This window comes from Triticum aestivum, chromosome 1B (assembly GCF_018294505.1).
Source record: "Triticum aestivum cultivar Chinese Spring chromosome 1B, IWGSC CS RefSeq v2.1, whole genome shotgun sequence".
Taxonomy (NCBI): Eukaryota; Viridiplantae; Streptophyta; class Magnoliopsida; order Poales; family Poaceae; genus Triticum; species Triticum aestivum.
Genome location: NC_057795.1, coordinates 14,473,122 through 14,481,923, shown reverse-complemented (window position 1 = coordinate 14,481,923; position 8,802 = coordinate 14,473,122).

Sequence of the window (8,802 nt, the reverse complement as noted above, 5' to 3'; positions counted from 1 at the left end):
ACAAGGCCATTTTCATCTTGCTTGTTGCGGTAGATTCACTTTGTGCCAATGATATTATGCTTGCGAGAATCTGGACGTTTGACCAGTTCCTAGACATTGTTGAGCTCGAACTGATGTAATTCTTCTTGCATAGCCTGAATCCACTCCGGCTCCAAAAATGCTTCATCTACCTTAGTGGGCTCTGTGATAGAGACAAAAGCATAGTGCCCACAAAAGTTAGATAAATGTGAAGCTTTTGAGCGTGTGAGAGGACCTGGTGCTCTAATGTCATCGATGATCTTCTCCACTTGCACTTCTTTTGCAACGCGAGGATGAGCTGGTTGTCGCTGAGGAGTTTGATCAGCATTTTCTTCAGCACCATTTTCCTCAGCATTTTCTTCAGGTGCATCAACTTGATGTTCTTCATGAACTGGAATGAATTCTTCAGCAGATTCTTCAGTAGGAATGACATCCTCAGTTGCCTTGAACTTGATAGAATCCTCAGGTGCTGGTTCATCTAACACAGAAGGTAGGTGCTCTCTTTGCGAGCCATTAGTTTCATCGAACCGCACATCTACAGTGTCAACAATCTTGTGAAGAACAATGTTGAAGACTCTGTAGGTGTGCGAGTCCTTTCCATAACCAAGCATAAAACCTTCATGTGCATTCGGTGCAAATTTAGAATTGTGGTGAGGATCTCTAATCCAACATTTAGCACCGAAGACTTTGAAATAACTCACATTGGGTTTCTTGTCAGTGAGGAGTTCATCCGTCTTCTTGAAGAATTTGTGAAGATATACTCTGTTGATGATGTGGCACGCAGTATCAATTGCATCAATCCAAAAATGATGAGGTGTTTTGTTTTCATCAAGCATAGTGCAAGCCATCTCAAAAAGAGTTCTGTTCTTGCGCTCCACGACGCCATTTTGCTGAGGAGTATAGGGAGCAGATAACTCATGAGTAATACCAAGTTCATCAAGATAGTCATCAAGACCGGAATTCTTGAACTCAGTTCCATTGTCACTTCTGATGTGCTTTATCTTCACATCAAAGTTGGTTGAAGCCCTCGAGGAAAAACGTTTGAAGACTTCCTGCACTTCATGTTTGTAAGTAACAATGTGTACCCATGTATATCGAGAGTAATCATCAACAATGACAAAACCATATAGAGATGCATCATTAGTGACTGCTGAGTAATGATTAGGTCCGAAGAGGTCCATGTGAAGCAATTCGAATGGACGAGTAGTGGTCATGATAGACTTTGCTGGATGCTTGTCCTTGGTCATTTTTCCAGCTTCACAGGCTCCGCATAAGTGATCCTTGAGGAATTTGACATTCTCAATGCCAATGACATGCTTCTTCTTTGCAAGCGTGTGCAAATTCCTCATGCCTGCGTGACCAAGTCATCGATGCCATAGCCAGCCTTCTAAAGCTTTTGCAAGTAGACACACGGCTGGTTGTAGTCCTGTAGAGAAATCAACAATATACAAATCTCCTCTCCTAAAGCCTTCAAAGACTTTGGAATTGTCAGCTTCCATAATCACAACACAGCGATACTTGCCAAAGACAACAACCATATCAAGATCACGAAGCATTGAGACTGACATGAGGTTGTATCCTAAGGACTCAACAAGCATGACTTTGTCCATGTGTTTATCCTTAGAGATCGCAACCTTACCAAGACCCAATACCTGACTTTTTCCTTTGTCAGCAAAGATGATATGCTTCGGATGTGACGGTGATAAGGGAGCATCCATCAAAAGATTCTTGTCACCAGTCATGTGATTTGTACATCCACTATCGAGGACCCACTCAGTGGCTTTGGGTTGATCATCCTGCAGATGAATTAGTGTAACTTACAATCTCATATGCTTCATCAGTGAAGAATATGATATCAAGTTCATCATGAATTTCATCAAGCAGTAAACAGATATAGCAGTAGGAGGACGTGTGAAATGAAAGTTTATTTCATCATGATTCGCCTGCGTCCTTTCAGGCAATTTTGTCATGTCCCCAGCAAATTCTACAGATTTTAAAGCACGTCTGGAGACCTGACCCTGCAGAAGAGATTAGTTATTTTTCCTCACCACCCACATCTGAAGGGGTGGCAAAGAGTTCATCACTCTGCGAGCACCATACGAGAATGGTGGCATAGAAGCCAAACCATTTTGTTTCACATAAGAGGGGTTAGGGTAAGCATATGAATAAGCAGAGAAATTCTTCGAGGACTTATGAACATAATGGTTTGAAGAATAATGCACATATTCATAGCCCTTAGCTCTACCCTACAAAACAGAGTTGTTAGCACGATGATAATCATATGAGGACTTTGATCCATTTGAGGAATTTGATCCATATGAAGAATTTGATCTGGGGTTCCTGTTCTTCACTGGTGGTGTCATGAGGACATTCACCTGAAGACTTTCAAGGCACTTCTTGGGAACCCAGATTTTCTTCATAGGAGAACCGTTCCTACAGTTAGTGCCAACATATCTAGCAAATACTTCACCATTCTGATTTTTGAACAGTTTATAGTTGGAGTCAAATGACTCATCAGAAGGATGAGGAGATTCACATGTAAAGCCAGATAAGTTAGATGGATCAACTGGAGGTCCCTTTGCAGCAACCGATGAGGTTTTGGGGTACTGCTCAGGCTTCTAATATGTTCCATCAGCATTAAGTTTCCTCTCAAAGGCGATACCCTCTTTCCTAGGGTTTCTGTTGAGGATCTGCTTTTTAAGCACATCACAAAGAGTCTGATGCCCTTTGAGGCTTTTGTACATGCCTGTCATGTACAATTCCTTCAGCCCTGCATCGTCAGTGATACTAGCAATGTCCTCAGATGAGGAATTAGTGATAGCAGAGGCAGGTGAAGAATTTGTAACAGTTGAAGCATTTGAACATTCAGGTGAAGAATTAGCAGATTCACATTCAATGCACTTTAAGCATGGAGGAACAAATTCTTCCTGAGAAGCGCTGATTTGTTGAGCTAGTAATGAATCGCGCTCCTTCTGAAGATCTTCATAACTCACTCTTAGCTTCTCAAGATCTTGCTTTCTTTGAAGAAATTCATAAGAAAGTTTCTCATGATCAGATAAGAGAGTGTTATGATGACTTTGAAGGTTATCAAACCTAGACTGAAGTCTCTTAAGATTTTCAGTCAGGGCTTTAGTGTGATCCATTTATTCACCCAACATATCATCACTTTTGTCTAGCATGTTTTGAACTTGTTCCAAAGCTGTTTGTTGTTTAGTGGCAATGCAAACAAGTTTGGTATAACTAGATTCAATATCATCATCAGATTCATCGTCACAAAACTCGGATGAGGAGCATTCGGTTACCTCGTCACCCTTTGCCATGAGACATGATGCAGAAGATGATGATTCTGGCTCGAAAGTCATCGTTTTAAGAGATTCCTTGAAGTCCTGAAACCAGGGATCATGACGGGTTCAATGACCTTCATAGACATCAGAGATTCGGTCCCAGATAAGCTTCGCATTGCAAAGATGCATAATGCGCCTGAATTCATCTCTGGATAGGCAGGAACAGATGATATCCTTCACCAAGATGTCAAGTCGAGTGTACTTGCGAATATCATCAGCGTCCGCCATCTTGCATAGATCAGTAAGACCAATCTCAGTGATGGTCCACAGCTCGCTGTTCATTTCCATGAGGCGCTTCCTCATCATGGCCTTCCACTTGGGATAATCACGACCGTCAAAGATAGGGCATGTCACTTTCTTCATACCTGCGGTCGACATAACTAAAACTCCAGGCGGTTAAACCAAAATCACATAGAACAAGGGAGTACCTTGCTCTGATACCAATTGAAAGTGCGTTATATCGACTAGAGGGGGGGTGAATAGGCGATTTTTATGAATTCTTCATTGAGGAATTTACCGGTGAGGAAATTCCTTAGCGAAGAACTATTAGCAGCGGAATAAGTACTCAGAAGTAAGCATAACAGAATAGAAGCATGGTCATCATGATGAAATGAAGACTAGCACAGAGTACAGAAAGCATAATCACAGGATAACACAAGATGAAGACAAACAGACTGAAGAAATTGAACTGAGGAAATTGAGAAAGTCTTCAGTCAAAGTCTTCAAACACAGATATGAACAAACACTCAACACGGTAATGAGGAAATGAAAGGGTTGAGGAAATAGAACCAGTTAGGTTGGTGAAGACAATGATTTGGTAGACCAGTTCCAACTGAAGTCTCAGTTGTACCTCTGGTTGGAACGGCTGAGTATTTAAACTCGAGGACACACAGTCCCGGACACCCAGTCACTGAGCACGCAGCTTAGGACACCCAGTCCTCACCGTATTCTCCTTGAACTAAGGTCACACAGACCTCATCCAATCACTCGTGGTAAGTCTTCAGGCGACTTCCAAACCTTCACAGACTTGGTCACTCGGCGATCCACAATTCCTCTTGGATGCTCTAGACCATGACGCCTAACCGTCTGGAAGAAGCACAGTCTTCAAAGGTAACAAGCGTCAGATCCACGCAGGATCAATTTCTTCATTGATGCTCAATCACTTTGGGTTTGTAGGGGTTTGGTTTTGGGTTTTCCTCACTCGATGATTTTCGCTCAAAGTCCTCGGAGGATGGGTTGCTCTCAAATGACAAGTGTCAAGTTCTCTCGGAGCAGCCAACCAGCTAGTGGTTGTATGTTGCGGCTATTTATAGCCTAGGGAGCAGCCCGACATGATAAGACATAAATGCCCTTCAATGATATGACCGTTAGGTGGATAAGATATTTTGGGACAGCTGGCGCGCAGCACAGCAACGGTCGGAAATTTGACTCTCAAATTCCTCAGGGCTATCATGTTCCTCACTGTGTAGGTAATTCGCAATGGCGAATTCCTAACTCCTCAGTCAAAACAGATTCATCAGCGACCAGAAGAACTTCGTCTCTGTCACTGAAGAAAGTGACTGAACTGTATGAGATTTCCAAAGGCTTCACTCGAAGGGATTGGTAGGTGTAGGATTTTGAGTTGAGCATCACATGGAAATTTTTCCTTAGTATTACCTCGACCCCCTTTAACAGTACGGTGTTTCCTATGACTCAAGAAAGAGAAAATGAAACTACGAAAACAAAAGTCTTCACGCTTCATGTTCCACAAATGAATACCAAGTCTTCAAGGTCACACCAATTTCTTCACTTTCAAAGTCTTCAGAAAGTCTTCAGAATATCAAAGTCTTTAGTTCAAGAACTTCATTTTTAGGGGTCGACTTTCTCTGTAAATATCAAACTCCTCATAGACTTATAGACCTATGTACACTCACAAACGCATTAGTCCCTTAACCTATAAGTCTTCAATACACCAAAATCACTAAGGGGCACTAGATGCACTTACAACCCCAGATTCTGAACATACTGACATCATCGGGGGCTCTGCCTCCGAAATAACACCATCGACCCATCTAATTATTGCAGTAATTGCCCCATGGACGGAACCCTTCTTGACCTACCTTAATAGGCGAGAACTCCCAGAGGATCAAAATGAGGCACGCTGCATTGTCCGGCGCTAGAAAGCCTACAAGGTCCACAAAGGAGAACTCTACAAGAAAAGCGCTACCAGAGTACTTCAAAGATGTATCTCCGAGGAAGAGGGGCGACAGCTCTTGGCTGAAATTCATGTCGGTCTCGGTGGACACCATGCCACAGCTCGGGCCCTTGTAAGCAAGGCCCTCTGTACATGATTTTATTGGCTGACAGCCCAAGCAGATGCACAGGACCTTGTCCAACATTGCGTTGGATGCCAGCTTTCCGCCAACCCAAGCCATATACCACCCACCGCTCTACAAACAATCCCCATTACTTGGCCTTTTGCTGTCTGGGGGCTTGATATGGTCGGACCCCTTAAGGGAGGAATCCATAAGAAAAAATACTTGTTGGTCATGGTCGATAAATCACTAAGTGGATAGAGGCCAAACCAGTTAAAAAGGCCGAATCCAGACCAGTGATAGACTTCATATACGGTGTTGTGCACCGTTACGGTGTTCCTCACAACATCATCACCGATAATGGCTCCAATTTCACAGCCGAATAGGTGAAAACCTGGTGCGGTAATCTGGGCATTAAGCTTGATTACGCCTCCGTCTATGACCCTCAAACAAACGGTCAGGTCGAGCGAGCCAATGGTCTTATTATGAGCGGCATTAAGACCAGATTAGTGTGGTCTTTGAAAGAATCAGACACGCACTGGGTTGAGGAGCTCGACTCCGTACTCCGGGGGCTGCGGACAATGCCGAATTATACTATCGGATACACACGCTTCTTCATGGTGTACGATGCAGAGGCTGTGTTGCCCTACGATATTATTCTTTACTCACCTCGAGTCAGCATGTACGAAGAGAGAGAGAGGCGGAGCTTGATCGGCAGGACAGTTTAGATGCCCTGGAAGAGGAGCACGACGTTGCAAAATCCCGTTCCGCATTTTACCAACAACAGGCTCGCAGATAATAAAAGCAGAGAAGTACGGGCCAAGACGTATAATATTGGCAAACTCGTTCTACGTCTACCGGAGAAAAAAAAGGACAAACTCAAGACCATGTGGGAGGGTCCCTTCATCATCGACAAACTTCTTACCACAGGAGCGTACGCCTGTGTGATGCATCAGATAACCGCCACGAGCCGAACCCATGGAACGCGGGCAGACTCCGAAGATTCTACGCCTAGCGCCGAACTCTTTGTTCGTCTCCTTCCCTTTTTTCCTTTCTATTATTTATTTTTTAGTTCTCTTTCCACTTTTTCTTTTATAGATTTAAAGATTTCGTGTGGCTAGACCGCACACTCACGACGCACTCATCTTCAAGCATGTACATCCATCTTACCTAGGGGCTTCTTTTACATAAGCTTATTGTAATTATTTTCTGAGCATCAAGCTCACTGCATGTGTCTTTTCTCAATATGTACCTTTTTTCTGCCATTATATGCATCGATATGACTTAAGTTTTTGCCAAGCTGGGTTGTCTGGCTCCTGTGCTTATGCCCTACGTTCCCGTTAGTTCGGCTAGGGCATAAAGGGAGCACCTCTGTGATTGTTACTCCCGGGTCATCCAGATGTGTACCTCAGACTGGGTGAAGCCGAAAGCTAGCGTTCTTAAGGGAAAATTCAGTCAATGGACTAAAGATATCTTTTACTCATTACACTATGAACCCCCAGATGTTACATATACTGCGACTTTTCAATCACAGTTCGGACATGGGCGTGAATGCATGCGTACCCAGGAAAGTAACCCTTAACAGAACTATTCTCTCTAGAAGATGTTTCTTACTATCACAATGTAATATAACATAGCTAGTTGGATACTTGTCTCTTCAAGCAACTATGACCCCTACGCCTGGTTTCCACGTGTACCCCGGTTTATATTACCAAGCGGGTATTCGGAAACACTTCGGACCGTTGGGTCCAGAGGCCGAAGAGAAAAGGTCCGCCATGACAAATGTTTTACAATCCGACTAGGGACAAACTTCTCCATTGAAGTACATAGTAACTTGGACTAAAAAACTTCCTCTTCTACGCCATCCAACAGGTTGTCTAGCTTACAATCCTACTGAGAATATTTTGCGGCTAATTTTACTTGGTCATATACCAGACTAACTGGCATTTCTTTCCCATCTGACCCTAAAGGTCCGAACCGGGCCATATGATTCGGATCAAGCTTGGTATACCTTGTTTTCACCATGGCCCAGGCTTCTCGTGCACCTTCTCGGCAGGCCGATATCTTCCATAATCGGAAACGCCGCCTCGCTCCGTTAAATAGTTGTACAAGCCCCTCCATACTTCCTGGTGGGGAGGCGGATGGCCATAAGGCCTTGGCAACACTCCGCATTGCCTGCCGAGCTTGCTCGTGTAGTTGTGACAGCTCTTGTAGCAGATCGCCTGAGGATTTGGACATCTCCTCTTTAGGATGGCCAGTCAGCATATCTACAGACATAACTCTGTCAGTTCCTTTCCTCGCCGAATTATGCAGAGGTAAATTTGAACACATACTAAATATGCCGCCTCGTAGCCAGTTATTTTCCTTCACGGAGTCAGCCAGCTGGGCCCGAACATCTTTCAATTCTTCGCCCAGCTAAGTATTGGAATCCTGGAGTTTGTTTTTCTCCTCCCTGACCCGTGTAAGTATACGATCGCCAGCAGCGAGCTGCCTTTCGGTCTTTTGTGCGCCTGCTTGCATGATTTTTGGTACCTCTCCCGGATTATCTGATGATACAATCATCAGATATGTAACTATGTTAGCACTACTGGTATATATAATTATGTTTCTTCTTGATAGAGGGCCAAATTACCAGTTGAGGCCTTCTTGGATTCCTCCAGTTTGGCAATTGCCGCAGCAAGCTGGGTCGAACATTGTTCTAGCTCTTGAGACAACAGATTGTTCTTCTCTGTGAGAACCTGGTTACACAATGATGCTTAAATCAGTTGTACCAACTGCTTCAAGTCTCGGGGGCTACTGGTATATATAATTACTAGATTTGAACTAATGTGTACTTACCTACACATCTTTCAAATATTAATCAGTGGGTCTTGTAAGCCCATCTCGAGCAGCTCAGATGTATGCATCAGCTGAGCTGAAGGCGTTGAATGCCTCATTTGAAAATCCGTGGTCTCGAAGAGTTGCCCGCCGGCGCCCATAATTCATGGCACTTTCCACTTCAAAGTTTGTAAAGGATACAACATCTGAATTCTCTGCTGGGGACAATTTGGCGTCACTCCCGCGCCATCCTCTATCCTAAAGGCTGGATCTGGAATCCGGCTGGTGGAGGCACGACTTGCAGGATCCCTGGGCTTAGTCCGGCGGAT